Source organism: Mesoplodon mirus (assembly GCF_964341445.2).
Source record: "Mesoplodon mirus genome assembly, chromosome: 2".
Classification (NCBI taxonomy): Eukaryota; Metazoa; Chordata; class Mammalia; order Artiodactyla; family Ziphiidae; genus Mesoplodon; species Mesoplodon mirus.
The window spans coordinates 61,718,213-61,737,053 of record NC_138977.1 but is presented as its reverse complement, the minus strand read 5'-3'; the positions used below and the strand labels follow the sequence as shown (position 1 = coordinate 61,737,053).

Genomic DNA, 18,841 nt, shown 5'->3' with positions numbered 1-18,841 from the left:
TTAGTCAACAGAAAACACATAATCATCCATCAGGATAACACAAGACCACATGTTTCTTTGATGACCAGGCAAAAACCGTAACAGCTTGGCTGGGAAGTTCTGATTCATCCGCCGTTTTCACCAGACATTGCACCTTCAGATTTCCATCTATTTCTGTCTTTACAAAATTCTTAATGGAAAAAATTTCAATTCCCTGGAAGACTGTAAAAGGTACCTGGAACGGTTTTTTTTTTTTTTTTTTTTTTGCTGTACGCGGGCCTCTCACTGTTGTGGCCTCTCCCGTCGCGGAGCACGGGCTCCGGACGCACAGGCTCAGCGGCCATGGCTCACGGGCCCAGCCGCTCCGCGGCATATGGGATCCTCCCAGACCGGGGCACGAACCCGTATCCCCTGCATCGGCAGGCGGACTCTCAACCACTGCGCCACCAGGGAGGCCCTGGAACGGTTTTTTGCTCAAAAAGATAAAGTTTTGGGAAGATGGCATTATAAAGTTGCATGAAATATGGCAGAAGGTAGTGGAACAAAATGGGGAATACATTGTTCAATAAAGTTCTTGGTGAAAATGAAGTGTCTTTTTTTTACTTAAAAACCGAAGGAACTTTTTGGCCAACCCAATAGAATGACAGGAATATGGGGGACTAAGGAAAATAAAGGAGTCAAGAGTAACTCCTAGGGCTTCCCTGGTGGCGCAGTGGTTGAGAGTCCGCCTGCCGATGCAGGGGACGCGGGTTCGTGCCCCGATCCCGGAGGATCCCACATGCCGCGGAGCGGCTGGGCCCGCGAGCCATGGCCGCGGAGCCTGTGTGTCCGGAGCCTGTGCTCCGCGACGGGAGAGGCCACAGCAGTGAGAGGCCCGCGTACAGCAAAAAAAAAAAAAAAAAAGAGTAACTCCTAGATTTTAGACTAAATTGGGTAAATTTGGACTAAATTGAGTAAATGGCGCTGCTGTTACTGAGATAAAAGGGAAAGACAAGAAAGAAGTTCAAAGGACAAGTTCCAGGGGAGGTCAGGGATAGAGATAAGACTTGGGAAACAGATTTTTCTTTCTAGTCTTTCTTACTCTGTAGTGTCTACTGTTTTCTATTAATAGACTAAAAATAGTTGTCCAGAATTGTATATGCAGTTTCATTTGAGCAACACCCTGAGAGGAACCATTCTACCTTAGCAGTCACCTGCCAGCAACCACTAAATATGTATATAAGTAAAATAACATGTAAAACTTAATGAGTGTTTAATATGTGCCAGACACCATGCTATATGTCTCAAGTACTATCTTATTTGAATTTACAAAAACCTTATCAGAAGATTTTTTATTATCACCATGTTACATTTGAAGAAATTGAAGCTCAAAGAGGTTAAATAATTTGCTGAAAGTCACATGTTACAGAACAGAAATCCAAACTCTGGTAGCCTGACTCCAGAACTGGGGCTAATTACCACTGTACAGTGTTACCAAAGTAAACCCAAGACAGACTGACATAAGTGTGAGACTTTTATAAACAGCCAAATTTCAGAACACCACACTATGACTTCAACCCATAAGATGTAGTACTCCGTTAATAGCTTTCTTACTAGCCGGAGCATCATATGAAATACTTTCAGAAATTACTTCCTTTATTTCCATATGTGCTTATTCATAGATTAAATCTGAGCAGCCAATGAATCTGCCATTTTTGTCTTTAATTTAGCCAAGACTCCTAATTGCCACCAAGAATCATTTCTTAGACCTCTTCATTTTTAAAAATTTCAACCACAATTTCATTTCTGTCAAAATCACAAGACTGATTTTTGACAAAGAAAAACATCTTTTTTACCACTCTGCAAGAATTTAGGGGCACACAATGAATAGCAAGTGGTTAAATTTACTGTAAAACTAAGTAAATCTCCCACCCCAGCCATTCACTTTGTGCAAATCAAATTTAGGCTTTAGTAAAATTATAAATTATTTCTTATCAAGATCTTTCAAGACTCATAAGTTGAAACCACAAATGTCCACAAAAGGTTCCACTGTAAAAAAAGAAAATTTTTTTTTTACTTATATTAGCCCTTGGGTATATCCTCTAACCCCTAGTGCCTATCATGTTCTACTATATAAGAGTAAAAATAAATGTGGTCTCAAATTAAACACGCAGTTTTATCCAAAAAGAGTCCTAAGAAATAGAAATTTCTAATGGGTTGCTTTAGAAATGATGGAACTGATTTATAAAGTTTTCTTTTATTCAATGTTTTGGGGGGGGGGTTTCCTCTCTAACAGAGTATCCTAATAATAGGAACCAGCAATTTCATAGGCTCCACTGATGAGGACTGACCTAGATTTGAAGGCCCTATCTTCCACCCTACTACATGGGCAGAGGGCCACCTTCTCTCACAGTCTGTGGGACAGGACACAGACTGGCACTGGCTCTCATCTGCCTAAAGACTGACCTGAACTTGGATTTCAGGGTGCAGAGAGAAATAGTGAAATATTTAGAGTGAAACCCCTCCTTGTGGAAATAGGGTAGACTGCTTTTCTGCGATAACTAGATATTTAAAATTGAAAGACTTGGAAGTTTATACAGTGGTGATGGTGGTGGAGGTGGTAGTGATAGTAGTCTCAGTGCTCCTGGGAAACCTGGGATGGAGAGAAATGCAAAGAGCCCACCAAAACTGTTGTATTGGGAAAAACGTAATCTTTGAACTGTCTTTCCTTATGCAGCACAACAGTCAAGTAGAATTAAAATTATAGATATAAATATAGTATATATATCATAGCACTCCTTGGAGTGCTTTCAATGGAGATTACTTGACCCAGTGGTTACTTAATGTGATCATGAAATCTCAAGTTAAAGGGGAAGGATCATTAGCTTTTGGGGTGGGTCGTCATGCAGATTTCCTAATGATTCATTACATATATGAGAGAATCAGGTACAGGAAACGTTAAGAACAAATTTTTTTTATTGCCTCAATAGTTATATAAGTTCATCAAGAAATGCAATGTGATGGGACTACCAATATCAGGGTTTGATATATGTTCACATACACAAAGTATGTACATAGGTATGTATGTATATATAATATTATTCCAAAAACTGTTATTTTGGTGTGACTAAGCATCTATAACTTATAAGCCATTTATCCTCATATGCCTGTTTATAAGTTTAAAATACACATAAGTTCTCCCATTCCCATTTCATTTTGGGGTGGGTTTAAATAGTTATTTTTAAATACTGGCATCTAAACCCACAGAATTTCATTCTAAAGCTCTTATCATTTTTCACATTCTCCTTAATTACTTTGAAGGAAATCTTGACCATCATCATGTCTTCCTCGGTGGGAAAAAAATAGCCTGGGGTGGAGGAGCATTTAAGATGAATGTGGTTTACCTGAAAAACAGGACATTTGTCTGCAGACAGAGGCAAGGAAGAATGACTCTGCAGCATAACTGGTCAAACAACCAGCCCAATCCATTTCCCAAAAGCCAGGGGTTACACCCAATCACTGCTTCAAGATCTGGGATTCTAAATAGCCAAGGGTATGAGAAAATAAATCCTTTTGCTTATATCTTAAGAAAGTGCTATTAATATTCCAAATATGGGTAGATATTCTGACATGGACATTTCCTCAAATCCCTACAGCTCTGTCACAGGGAATAGTCCTCTTCTGGAAACCACTCTGTCACCTAAAGATACAGTACACCACAAAACCTGCATTTTACAAGAATTAAGGCTTTTTTTTGAGGTATGATTGACATATAACATTATATTAGCTTCAGATGTACAACGTAATGATTCAGTATTTGTATATATTGCAAAATGATCACAATAAGTCTAGTTAACATACATAACCATAAATAGTTACAAAGATTATTTTCTTGCGACAACAACTTTTAGGTTTTTAACAAAAACGTTTAATGGTTTTGTTTTCTTTACTGAGGGGTGGAATGGGGGTTGGTGGGAGCAGATTTCTCACTTTTTCAGATTTCAACGAAAACGTAACAGCTTCAGGCTTCCCTGGTGGCACAGTGGTTAAGAATCCGCCTGCCAAAGCAGGGGACACGGGTTCGATCCCTGGTCTGGGGAGATACCACATGCCGCGGAGCAACTAAGCCCGTGCGCCACAACTACTGAAGCCCACGCGCCGCGCTCCACAGTAAGAGAAGCCACTGCAAGGAGAAGCCCGCGCACCGCAACGAGGACCCAACGCAGCCAAAAAATAAATAAATAAATAACAGCTTCAGACTGCCTGTATGTGAAGGAAGGGAAGAAGTAATTAAATCCAAATGTAACCTTCAGGCATTGTAAGAAGGCAATTCTTACTGAATGCCAAATAGAGTTTTTAGATAGTGTTAGGTAGCAAACTTATCTTAAGACTCCACAGAAATTTTTAGACCTTAAATTATTTCTACAAAACCTAAAACTCACAGTTCCATGGAAAAATACTATACATATTTAAATTAAACTCTGCACTTTGAAATAAAAAATTGACACATTTTCCAATGTTAGGGGTACGTGTGGCAGGGTGGAGGGGAGTAGACTATTGAAATTTATCATCTTTCAAAGGGCAATAACAGAATTAAAAGGTTGGATAAATTCAGTCACGGTTTTCAAAATTATTTTATGATAATTGTGGCAGATTAAAAATGGCCACAGTTTCTTGGAGACAAGAGTCCATGTCCCCTCCCCTTAAATCTGGGCTAAACTATGACTCCTTTGACCAGATTCCAGGCTAGCCTTAACGGACTGCCAGCTCCTGCCTTGGTTTCTTGGAGCCCTGAACTGCCATCTAAGAGGTCCAACTACCAGGTTGAGGAAACCACATGGAGAGGCCCTCAAACCACACAGAGAAAGAGAGGAACCCAGCCAAGCCAAGATTGCCAGCCACCACTACCAAAACACCAGGCAAATGAGTAAAGACAACTTGTACCCTCCACACCAGACCTGTTATCAGCTAAATACCTCCAAGTGATCCTAGTCAATAGCACATGGAGCAGAAGAATCAAACAGCTACTCCTGACCCACAAAACCATGAACTCTAATAAAACGGCTGTTCTTTTAAGCCACTAAATTTTAGGACAGAAAACCAAACTCATTGTGAAAAAATATTTTGCATTCCAACTAATACTCCATAAATATACCTAATGGAAACGTTTCACAAAGCAATACTTACCCTTACCATATTCAAAGCATTAACCTTTCCTATTTTCCTTTTATAAAATACCACTTTTTCTACACCCAAATTGATTCATGATCTAGTTTGAAAAGCATTTTAATCTGTACGACTCACTTCACAGGTGCATACACAAATCTAGACAGAAACCTTAATAGGACCCAGGTGTTCTGATTCCTAATACAAAGCTCTTTTTCCTTGCTCCATGCTAACAGCCCACAGGTTCACAATAAAAAGCTTCTCACAAACTCACATACACACCTCAGAGCTGAGTGAAAAGTTGAAAAGCAGAGATGTCTGATGTTGGAAGTTATGTAGAAATCAGAAATAGCTAAGAGGAATGAGCCTTTTCCTTTTTTATCACTTCCCTTTAGTTCCCCCCTTCTTTTCACAGATCTGTATTTTCCTATCCCTACTTCCTTTTTCCTATGGTTATCAAGCATTATAAAACTGAGGTTTTTAAATATTAGTTGAACTTAATGAAATGTTATAGTCATATGCTTTTTTTTTTTTTTTTTTTTTTTTTTTTTTGCAGTACGCAGGCCTCTCACTGCTGTGGCCTCTCCCGCTGTGGAGCACAGGTTCCAGACGCGCAGGCTCAGCAACCATTGCTCACGGGCCCAGCCGCTCCGCAGCATGTGGGATCTTCCCGGACCGGGGCACGAACCCGCGTCCCCTGCATCGGCAGGCGGACTCTCAACCACTGCGCCACCAGGGAAACCCACGTTATAGTCATATTCTTAAAAGTAGGCTAACTGAACATTTTATCATTTCTTTAAAAATGTTGCTTTTTTTTTTTGTATGAGGTCCAAGACTAATTGTGACTGTAGGTCATTTTTAATGAAACAGAATTCTCATCACTGCCGTCTCAGATCTGGTAGAACATTTTCATAAAATTTGAATTAATAATATTAAAAGCTTAACAGCTTTTTAGCAGATTACTAGTAATTGTTTCATATATAACACAGGAGTATTTTTTGAAGCAAAGGGCTTGCTTTTTTTTTTTTGATCACACAAATCACTGTTGATTCCTGTTCTATTGTTCATACAATACCTGAATATTTGAGCTAATCACTAAAAATAAATCAGATTCAGGTTTGAATCCTATCTCTGCCACTTATTGTATAATCTTGAGCATATTAAACTCTGTGAACAGTAATGGTTATCCCATATAATTATAATAATTAATAATGCTAAGTCATAAGATTCAAATTATCAATATCAGGGAAAATTGCAAAATCTCTGAAGTAAATAAAAACTTACCAGAAATTGTTCTCTTAACTGGAACATTTTAACTCTTAAACATAAGCAAAATTGGTTTGCCCAAGGCTTTTAACGGAAAACACAACCTGCTCAAAACTGAAGCTCAATGAGTTAATCCATTACAAAGCATACAATTAAGTATATCCCACGAGGGGATATTTATTCTTGGTGGGGGGGGCGGGTACCTACATGTGTGAATAAGAGAACTTGAAAGACAAAAATCTAAACAAGGTTACTAAACACCAAACACATTACCACAGAATTTCTTTAAATAGTGTGCTTAACTAGCACATACAGAATTCACTTTGACACGTTCTCAATTTGTGTCTTCATAGTGTAATACAAACAGCAAGAAATGTGAATCAGATGTCCTGAGTGTAGAGTGAGAGCTTAGTACTTAGGGATGCTTAACTTCTCTGGGTCTATTTCCTCAGATGAAGGCAGTTACCTGGTGGCCTTGTGAGGATCCGTAAGAAAAGGTAAAAGTGCTTGACATATTCTTTAATATGTTGTTTGTTTGTTTTTAACATTTATTTATTTATTTGGCTGTTCCAGGTCTTAGTTGTAGTATGTGGGATCTAGTTCCCTGACCAAGGATCGAACCCGGGCCCCCTGCATTCGGAGCATGGAGTCCTAACCACTGGACCACCAGGGAAGTCCTAAATATGTTATTTTTATCTTTAAAAAAAAAATTAAACTTCATTTCTTGTTCTAGAAAGTAAGACAATGACAAGTTATGACTTCGGATCAAATTTCACCTCAGATACTTACTAGCTGTTACCTGACTGACATTTAACCTCACTGGGCTTCAATTCTCTAAACACAACGATGTAAATATCAGACTTTGATTTTAAGTACCTCTTCAGGCACCAACAATCTAAAAGAGTCTAAAACATGTTCAAAGAGTTTTCAAAAATCACATGAAATTGTAAATTACCATTTCAAAGCCACATATGGCTAATACTGAGATTTGCCGTTGTTTTCACACTTCAGCTCCATGATTTGTTGGAAACTTCAGCTACAGAAGATCCTACCCTACCTCAGGATTTGCACACCTAGCCATCTCCTCCCATTCCTGCTCCCACCAGCATTCCCAAGCAGTCTTTGGAAATACCAAAGTAGCTTCTAAAAGGGAAAGGCTAGGAAAGCCTGCTTTAACCTGTTTTATGAGTATAAAGAAGAAATATCTTGACCAACAAGAAATCATTTACATTTAAAGAGCTCTGAATCTGACTTGATAGCTACAGGATACTAACAAGTTTTCTAAGGAATGTAGTTTATTCAAGCTTCACATAGAAGTGAGATCGAAGGTCTCGTGTGTGTGTGTGTGTGTGTGTGTGTGTGTGTTCCTTTAGTGAAAAAATGTACTCCTTTTCCCTTATTTGTGCTGAATCTAGGGGAGGAATGCTACACAAATAGGGGAAGAAGGGTACTAACGAAGGGATTCCTGTTAGTACCGGGCCGGGCAAAGATAACTTAACATTGCTCCCAATTCTAAGGATCTGTGAGTGTAAGTCTAGAAATTTATATATTTCTCTACAGAGCATCTTTACAATATTCTAACTGAGGGATGAATATACCCAAAGAAGTCAAACCTACCACGTAAAGAAGAACCTAACTCCCACACCTTCAAAAAAAAAAAAAAACTTTTCAAGCTATTTTTTACTAAAATACTATTTTTTAATACTAAACATTTAGTACTACTTAATTTAATAATATAACTATGTTTTATCGTAATTTTCAAATCTAAACAATCCAGCTCTGTACATTTGGATAAGCAAGTGCTATGTAAAACAAACCAGACAAAATAGAAGTGTCAGTATACTTGAATGTGATCAACATGCTATCCCATGCTAAAATGTAATATAATCAGTTCATCTTGAGTATGTGAGAACAGAGACATAACCAAGGGTGTAAATCTGCATCACTTCTACAGCTTAACAGCTCTAATCTTCACCAAAACTAAGAACTAAAAATGATAGCTAAGGTCTCAGCTCTGCATAGGAAAAACAATTTCTAAAAAACTCTATTTTAGGAGGAAACCAAGACTTCCTCAGTCGTGCCTATAAAACAAGAAAATGTTCAAATCTCTAATGTGGTTAACTTCAAGACAACACATTTGAACTGTCTTTTTTTTTTTTTTTAAGATAATTTCCTTGTTTTTCAATTTGTTTACTCAAAAACTTAACATGGCTTTCCAAACTTCAGCTCAAGGGCTCAAAGAGTAAAACTATTTATTTTGCTGCATCAAGCTTAAAGGAATTTAAGGACCCTAAGACATCTGAATTTGATTCTTTTGCTATATTTTGTTTTCCAGTGACCCTTCCTGGATGAGTCAACGGACAAATTTTTTTAAAAGACCATTTTACGGTATTACCTATTGGTTACATAGTACACTGTTACACAGTATGCTATGAAATTACGAACAATGTTGCTAACCTTCAGTGCTTTTGGAGTTCTAATTACAATGCAAATAAGCTCACTAATTAAGGACCTGCTAACCCATAGGGAAATTCTGATAGGTCACTGAGTTCTTTGCAAATTCACTTTCAGAAAATTTATTTCTCCACCAAATAAGCAATTCTACTACATTTTTTTAAGAAAGAAAACACTGACCACATGGCCTTAATAAAATGTTACTATTTATATAGGAGTAATATATTTATTCTGAGGAAATTTTCCCCATGGACAAATGCAAGAAATATTATAGTTAAGGCTCACTACAGTCATCAGAAAGAACAGAAATGTAATCTAGGAGTGTATCTCTTGGCCTCTGTCCTCTCGTATTGGATTTATTTCACACACAAGCTCACTCCATGTAACAAGAAAAAAGAAAGGTCCGAGAACCATAAAATGTTTTCAGGTAAGAGTTCTATCAACTCTTATGAATAGATAAGAATTTACAGCCAATACATGAATCCATTTTATGCCACTGAGTACTACAAACATAACCTTAAAACATCTTTAGAGAGTTTAAGAATTAATTCACTGAATAAAAATTTAGAGCCTATGTTGTAATGAAGTAATTAGTTATAAGGCATTAAGAGTTATTCAACTAGTTTTCCTACTTCAAGTAGCACTAGACAAGATACAACATGCACACACTGTGCACTGCAATAATGCAAAGTATAACGTACAACCAACCAGTGAAGGAGCCGTCTCCAGGCTCGGTGATTAGGAAAGTTTTACAGGGAAGATAAACTTTGGCTGGACCTTGAGGAATGAGGTTTTCATAAATATATTCTATATATGCTATAATGAACTTTTCTCTTGCTGGGAGAATGATACCACCTCACCTCCTACACCCTACAAGGTGCTGGTGGAGCTGTTGATTAGAGCGTCCTCCTCAACATCCATGCACTCTCCCACATATATAAACACCATTGGTGTGCACGCAAGCACGCACACGTGCACACAGGAAAATGGCTGAGAGTATATCCAAGGCTGGCCAAAATCCCCACCTCTGATACACTAATTGGTTCAATGGTGGGTATGTAACCCAGGCAGGACTAATCAGAGTATTCTCAAAACTGATACATACATGTGGAAAGTCTCTGCCTTTGGGCTCATGAGATTTTTGGCTTAGGGATGAAAAATGCCATCTTTCTTGTTACATTAAGATGGGCTGTGTGAGAAATGAATTCCATATCAGACGACAATAGAGGCAAGAGATGCACTCCTAGAATGAGTCATATCTGGCTAGACTTCCTGCTCTTTTAGTCAACTGAGTCTCTTAGAGACTTAATGGTTCTACTAGGGATACACCAAAGTCCAGCCTCAGCCTCTAGAAGGCAAAAAGCCAAGTAACCACTTCAATATCATTTCTGATAACCCCTAATTTTGTGAGTGATCAGTAATCACATAAGCTACCTTCACACCTATAATCCTGTATTTGCAGCTAACATAGCAAAATAGCGGGGCTCATTAGTAACTAAATGTGGTTTGCTGACAAAATTGTGAGATCCTGTTAATACAGTAACCAAACTGTGTCTTGAGAAGGTAAGAGTTTCTTACATAATTGCTGTACATATTTTCTTATTCTATTCTACAGAAGATGCTGAAATCAGCATGTATGCAATGAAAGCCAAAATGCAAATGGAAACTCAGATGTTCTTATGTTGAAAGTTAATTATTGTTTCCTAGATGAATACATTTTTAAAGAAATCATATGAGGGCACAAGTACAAACAAGTACAAACAAAAACATGAGAAATAAAACATATAAGTGAGGGCAACAACTTTAAATCTGCTTTGGAAAATATTCAAAAAGTATCATCTTCAAGCAGTATGTGAAATTTCAGTTCATGAGACCACTTCAGTGAAATGAGCCTTCCAAATCCTGAAGTCCAAAAATTGAAGAGAAGTCTTTACCTTAGTCAATTACTATTTGAAAGGAAGAAAAGCCTAATAACTCAGTTACATAACCAGCACCAGTATTATGGTAGAACTAGCCAAACAAGACCTTTGAAATAAGCATCTATTTAGTATGTTCAACATGTAGAATGGGGACTGCAGGAAAATTTTAGCAAGTGATTCTGATGAGAAATTGTTGTTCTTGAACAATAGCAAGCTTTTAAAAACTAAATATTTAAATTTTTAGAAAGGCCCTCAATCCTATTACTGAATCCTTGGGGCAAGATATGTTCTGAGGCCAGAATTTTATGGGATTTAGAAATTTGTCAATTTTAGGAAGGTAATGCACTGTATGTACTATACATTTTATAAACTGCCCAGGAAGGTTTCACTCAGCATGCCATTAACAAACACATATTTCTACAGCGAAACATACACATTTGTATCAGACAAATAAATACTACAGGGGGCCTCAAACCTGTTCAAGTTTTGCTGCCAAATTAATTCATCTCAAACTTTTTTTTTAATTTCCAGTTTTCAGAGCTTTTGGGATTTCAGAAATGCAGATGAAAAGATTACAACCTACAATAAAATCATAATACTTGTTTTACAAAGTTTCAGATTTACTCAGTATCCCAGAGGTCCATTCTGTAATGATGATATTTAGCCACTCAGCACTTGGCCAAAATATGTACTTAATGCACATCAAGTTCCTCCAGCTTAAAATCAAGAGTCCTAATATACATGTTCAGTGTAGAAAAGTTGGAAAATACAAAAATAAAAAAAATAAAGAAAATAAAATAACCCACAATCAGAATGTAAATTGGTGCAGCCACTATGGAGAACAGTATGGAGGTTCCTCCAAAAACTAAAAATAGAGTTACCATATGATCCAGCAATTCCACTCCTGGGCATATACCCAGAGAAAACTATAATTTGAAAAGATACATGCACACCCATGTTCATAGCAGCACTATTTACAACAGCCAAGCCATGGAAACAACCTAAATGTCCATCGAGAGATGAATAGATAAAGATGTGAGACACACACACACACACACACAAAATGGAATATTACTCAGCCATAAAAAAGGAAATAATGCCATTTTCAGGTACATGGATGGACCCAGAGATTATCATACTAAGTGAAGTAAGTCAGAAAGAGAAAGACAAATACTGTGTGATATCACTTATATACACCTGGAATACCCTCTCAACCTGAGGACTTTGATCTTTCTTAAATTCTGGAAAATTCTCAGTCATCATCTCTTCTAACAAGGCCTCTCCACCATTCATACTCTTTCTTCTTTTTGGAATTCCCAGTTAGATGTTAGTTGGTGCCTCTCAATATATGTATGTGTTCATATATATATATATATATATATATATATATATATATAATATTCTCTTGAGTTTTCTTGATTTCTCTGTGCTACATCTGGGTGAATTACTCAGTACTATCTTCCAACTCACTAATTTTTGCTTTAAATACGTTTGGACCAGAGTTTAACCAACTTTTAAAATTTTTTTTAATTTTTCACCATTTTTTCTTTTATATAGCCATTTACTTCACATTTACCTATTGTTTATTTATAACATGCTTTTTTTAATAACAATTACTTCTTTTATCTTTTTTAAAGACATTTAAAATACTTAAAAGTCATTTTGAAATTGCTCTATTAGACTTTGAGTTTATCTCCTAGTAGTTTTGTTATTTTCTAAGTAATACTCTTCCTCATCTGTTTGCAGGCTCAGACTTTCCCTTCCTTTTTCCAGTGGTTTTGAGGTAAGCCACCCCTCTTCCAGAGCCCATGACCTAGAAGCTCGGTGCTCTTGTACCAGGTGATAGTGTAGAAATTACAGTTCCCAACTCTGAGCCATGTGGCAGCTCAGCCACTTCTGTGTCACCACTTCAGAGCCACAGCTTTTTTTTTTTTTTTTTTTTTTTTTTTTTTTGCGTTACGCAGGCCTCTCACTGTTGTGGCCTCTCCCGTTGCGGAGCACAGGCTCCAGACGCACAGGCTCAGCGGCCATGGCTCACGGGCCCAGCCGCTCCCCGGCATGTGGGATCTTCCCGGACTGGGGCACGAACCCGTGTCCCCTGCATCGGCAGGCGGACTCCCAACCACTGCGCCACCAGGGAAGCCCCAGAGCCACAGCTTTTTAAAGCAACAGCCAGGAGCAGAGGCTTTCAGCCTTCTTTTCATCCAGCCCCAGCCCAGCTCCAAGTTTCATCCAGGGTATCTGACTGCAGTTCCCCTGCACCAAGTTATTTCCACTTGCTCCTGAACCCAGGATCTAAATGCATGTTTGCTTTCCATTTCAGTCCCTGGAGATTGTTATCTTGTTCTTGAGTATACCTATATCTCTTCTTTTTCTTTTTAAATTTGTAATTGCAGTGTTTGGAGCAGGGTAGGGAGCTAAAAGCAGGATAAAGAGTACTGTAATAACAACAGCTAACTTTTACTGAAGACATACTATGTGCCAATTTTATATTTATTTTTTCATGAAATCCTCTCAACAATCTTTTGAGGTAGGTATTTTTATTATACCCATTTCAAAGATGAGAAAACAGAGGCATGGGGCCAGTAAACAATCTTTCCAAGATTACCAGCTAATAAGGACCAAGAGTCAAACCAAAGGTCTTAACCACTGCTCTACTGGCTTCCATCCTGACCAGAACACTCTTCAGAATTTTGATTCTGTCTTATTTTTTTTCCCACTTAACTCTGAACATTTTGCATACAGGCAGGATTTTAATCGATGGAAGGGAAGTAGAGCCATATTCCTGGTAGAAAGTAGCATATTGGCCTCATATTTATTTAGTGTTATTCAGTCTAGGCCTATACCTAAAACCAGAAACATAGTTTCAATGCCTGTCTTTTTACCAAAAGCCCTTCTCACTTTCCCTGGGCTCCAGGCATTTCATGTTTACCTCTAGATACCCAGGACAATCCATGCAGGCTTTCCTCTGACTCTGCCTTTTCACCACCCTCACTCTGACCTAGTATATAATGTCTAGGAAAGGACCTTATTAAGGGATTCATACAAAGTACCTCAGGAGACTTCCATTTTTCATTTTCCTTCATAACCAAAGTTTTAATCTTAAAGGATTAAATTTGTAAATATAAGTGAACAACATGCAATATCACCCGAAAAGAGCCAAACTGAATTTTAGGCTTCATTGTTAAAAACATAAGGTCTAGAAAAGTAAAGATTATCAGTCCCACTCTATGCTGCGCTGATAATTTATCCAACAAACATTAACTGAAGAGCTCCTAAGGACCAGGCACTGAGCAATACACTATGGACGCACAATCGATCAACCTTTCTCTTTTCTAGTATGCATACATTTTCCTCATTTAATCCTCACAACAGGCCACTCCAGGAACAGTATGCTCAGTTTATAAAAATCATCTTCTGGGGAATTTCCTGAAATAGAAAAAAAAAAGGTGTTTTAAAAGAAGAGGTTAGGGCTTCCCTGCTGGCGCACTGGTTGAGAGTCCGCCTGCCGATGCAGGGGACGCGGATTCATGCCCCGGTCCGGGAAGATCCCACATGCCGCGGAGCGGCTGGGCCCGTGAGCCATGGCCGCTGAGCCTGCGCGTCTGGAGCCTGTGCTCTGCAACGGGAGAGCCCACAATAGTGAGAGGCCCGCGTACCGCAAAAAAAAAAAAAAAAAAAAGAAGAAGAGGTTAGACGTTGAGAACGGACTTGAGGACACGGGGAAAGGGGAGGCTGGGACGTACAGAGTAGCACTGACATATATACACTACCAAATGTAAAATGGATGGCTGGTGGGAAGCTGCTGCATAGCACAGGGAGATCAGCTAGGTGCTCTGTGACCACCTAGAGGGGTGAGATAGGGAGGGTGGGAGGGAGGTTCAAGAGGGAGGGGATATGGGGATATGTGTGTACATATAGCTGGTTCACTTTGTTGTACGGCAGAAACTAACACAACATCGTGAAGCAATTTTACTCCAATAAATATGTATTTTAAAAATAAATAAATAAAGACCAAAAAAAAAAAAGAAGAGGTTACTAAAACTGTTGCTCGGTCATCTAAAATACTTACAGACTTTTATTCCTAGGTTTAATACACAATTTTAAAACATAGGGTCCTAGTGAGAGGTAAAAGACAGAAGGAAAGACTAAAAGGAGTCCATGGAAGTGAAATGGTTAGGAAGCAATAATTTGAGAAAAGCTCAACATTTGCTGATTGGAGAAGTGCAGTTTGTTTCCTTTTTAATAGAGATTAAAATTATATATAATTTATATATATATAAATTATATAAAATTAAAAGTCATGATCCAGAACAATGTGTAATTGCTAAAACATCAGAGAGACTTACAATGTGGGCTCTTCAGATTCAACCCTTTCTAACATCGACTTCAGAGCTTATGAATATTTGCTATGATGAATAAGTAGAGCTACTCCTGAAGAAGATTAGGCAGAACTTGAACCTGTAGGTGGAGAGACTGGTTAAGAAGCCAACACCAAGTCTAAGCAAAATAAAGTCTAAACTTGAGTTGTGGCAGCAGGGATGGAAAAGAAAAGGAATTTATCAGACATAACTGAAGAAGAAAAGACCAACTTTGATAACCATACGCAGAGGGAAAATGAATCAAGTATCTAGGTTCCAAACTTTGGAGTAAGAGAAGTTAGTGGTGCCGTTAACAGATGTAGGGACCATGGAGAAAGGTGCAGATTTAGGACAGCAGATGGATTTAGTTCGATATATATGACTTTGAAGTGTCAGCAAGACACTCAGAAGGAGATATTCAGCAGACAGTTAAAATTAGGGTCTGAGAGCTGAAAGATACAGAGGTAGAAAGATCACACAAGTGAAAGTGTTCAGTACAAAGCCTGGACCCTCCTACACCTTCTGCTTCAGTCAGACCAAACAAATGTAGTTCCCCAACAGAGGCAGCTCTCTGCCATTTCTACCTCCAAACAAACTTTTCTATAAGCCAGACACCCTACTTCACACCTGGTTAGCATCATCTTTCAGTATGTCATCTTTCAGTATGCTCAATTATCATTTTCCCAAACCCTACTCATTTTCCACCAAGAGGATGGTACCTGGGTCTTAGCTCTCTCGCTCTATGTACCTAATTTTTAGCACCATGACTAAAATAGCAGGCATTTGAAAGGCTGACTACAAGAATAGGCTTGGCATGTGCTCAACAAGCCTTGGAAGGAACTCTATCCTCTTAGAGGTGACCACTGAAGAAATTAACTTGGATGATATTTCCAAAGGAGAGAAAAGAAAATTAAGTGGTCCTAAATACAGGTAATCATCATGGAACATTTTCATCTAAGGAGCAGTTCCCGAAAATGCTTCTCAACTTCTTTCAGGCCTAAATACATCATCTGTAACACAAGGATCATTATTCCTACTTCACATGTTGCTGGGAAGATTAAATGAGATAGCATAAATAAAGCACCTAGTATAATGTATGGCACTCAATTAATGTTCCTCAACCCAATGTGAAAATATAACAGAGCTAGCTTATTTCTTTGCAACTTCAGTAACTGCTATACCCTAAAAAGCCTAGAAAAATAATGGATATTTGAGAAAGGGAAGCTAGACTTGTCAGATGCTCTCCATGAAGCAGAGTTTTTTCCAGCCTCACACTACTGTCACTTTTGTCTGGATAATTCTTTGGTTTAGGGGGCTTCCTGTGCATTGTAGGATGTTTAGCAGCATCCCTGAATTCCACCCACTTGGTGCCATTAGCCCTCTCCGCCAAATATGTCTCCAGACATTGCCAAATGTCCCTTGGGGGGCAATACTTCCCCTGCTTGAGAACTACTACCCTAAAACTAACTGAAATTCTCACAAAGCCCTAAATCCTTTTCTTGACATCTACAAATATATATCATAAATTTATTTGTTCCCTAGGAACTGATTTTACACATTAAATCATGCTTAGACTTTATAAGCCATTCTCTTAAAAGTTAACCAAAACTGTTAGCTAGCCCCTTAACTGTCAAGCAAGTCATCATAGATAATGCATGCAGTCTAACCACTCAGTGCATTACCACACTGAGACTCTTAAAGCCAAACTAATATAATGAAAGTAGGAATAGCCAATCCCAAAAGGTCTTCACACAAAATGAAGAGATTTATCCCAGTACTCAAGTGTCTAATCCTGACTTCATGTCTACAGGTGGTACTAACTACATATTTTATAAAATGAGTTTTAGTTGCCTAAGGACTTTTACAAGTTTTACATAGACACTAATAACATGTAAAGTAACATTACACCTGTTTAAGAATTATTATGTATCATATACCCATATATTGCAACAACATAAAAAGTTATGTACACTAACCACAAAACAAAACAAAAATCAGATGGGAAAGTAGAGAAAAAAAAGCTGAGTGAACAGTTCACTAGGGCTTTTGGACAAACTGTGTGAGGTTAATAAAGCTGACCTTGATCAAGTTACTTAACCTCTCTATACCTGTTTCCTCCTTGCTAAAATGTATATAATTATAGTGTCTACCTTGTAGGGTTGTTGTGGGATTGAATGAGTTAAAAAAGGTAAAATGCTGAAACAAACACATTAACATTAAACATTATTATTTATCGTTATTTTTAAGGCTGCATAGGCGAAGAGAAGCGTATCTTGGGTGGTTGTAGAAAAGGAGGCACAGTAAAGTCAAACAACAATGAACATGCACCCAGATGCTCTATGTTCAAACTTCAGTTCCTTAACTAATTGTTTCATTTGGGTTTCCATTTTCTCATCTGTAAATTAGGAAAGCACTTTGAAAACAGATTACCATACTAGAAAATCTAAGGGTTGTATGTTTAGTAGGATAGCAGGGGAAAGTTGCAGCTGTCTTCCAATTTGGTAGAGGAAACTTTGTGAAGAAGGTACTTTTTAAGGAAATACTCTAATAATGGGCCAACCAGGGAAAGCACATGCCTTGAACCCAGGTAGGTCTGATTCAAAAGCCTTTGCTTTAGTCTACAGTTTGAAAGCTTAAAATGAAAAAGGAACATCCTGAGTCATTAAAAAAAAAAAAAAAGCTTATTTTCTTCACATAAGGTAGGCACACTAACCCTTTGACCCTTTGAAAGTAATAGGAATACATTAAAGGCACTGGCAGGGATTTGGTCACCATCCGTTCAAAACAGCGTTAACACACCACCAAACCGCTAAGTGATCTTTTCTTGTCAATTATGAAAGATTCGTTCTTTCAGAGGTAAGGAAGGGTAATGCTAGAAAAAATGAGATTTGCCTTGTATAATCAGGAGTGTCCCAACAGTTTTAAATCAGTTTGATTATTTGTATTTTATTTTTATTTTTTGTTTGTTTGTTTGTTTGCTGTACGTGGGCCTCTCACTGCCGTGGCCTCTCCCGTTGCGGAGCACAGGCTCCAGACGCACAGGCTCAGCGGCCATGGCTCACGGGCCCAGCCGCTCCGCGGCATGTGGGATCTTCCCGGACCAGGGCACGAACCTGTGTCCCCTGCATCGGCAGGCGGACTCTCAACCACTGCGCCACCAGGGAAGCCCCAGTTTGATGTCTATTTTTAGATACGAAAATCTTTGCCTTCCAAGGAACATTTCAAAATCATCAAGGAATACGCATACTGCACCTTATACTTATTAGGAAGTAATATTTTAACCAATAACTTTTTGTAAGTAAAAGTTGCAACATCAAATCATATGTGAAACAAATGCCAGGTGCAGAACTATCTCCACTGCTGCCAAAAGTGCAAAGAAAAAGAAAAATCAAGCTTTCCTAACCGTTCAGGCAAATGCCACCTCCGCAAAGCCTCGGAGGGGGAGTCTTGGTCCCCGGTAGAGGGTCTCCAAAGATAACACCATTCGGTTCGATGTACGTACGAAAAGGAAGGTCAAGGCGCCCTTCCGCGACCTTTACGAAAAATCCCAAGAATTCTGTCTTTGCCCCAGGGTAGAGCTGTCGCTGGGCATTCTCCTCGACATCCCCCAGGGAAGAGGAGGTCTCCGCAAGTGACTCTGCTCAGGTCGGCTCCGGTCCTCCCGGGTCGCACCAGCTCAGCGCGGGCGGGGTCCCACGTGGCGCCCGCAGCCTGCCC

General features: G+C 38.6%; 1 protein-coding gene across 4 annotated transcripts in view; it reads right to left on the bottom strand.

Moving 5' to 3' along the window:
* The window catches only part of ADK (adenosine kinase), a 510,898-nt gene that overhangs the window by 491,698 nt on the left and 359 nt on the right, over positions 1 to 18,841 (bottom strand). Inside the window, exon 1 of one of the 4 annotated variants that reach the window (XM_082639750.1) lies at positions 18,528 to 18,797. The exons of 2 other annotated variants lie outside the window; for them this stretch is intronic. The gene's annotated coding sequence lies outside the window, so the exon portion shown is untranslated. Of the gene's footprint in view, positions 1 to 18,527; positions 18,798 to 18,841 lie in introns of those variants that run through there. One more of the 4 variants, XM_082639751.1, reaches the window with a different exon arrangement.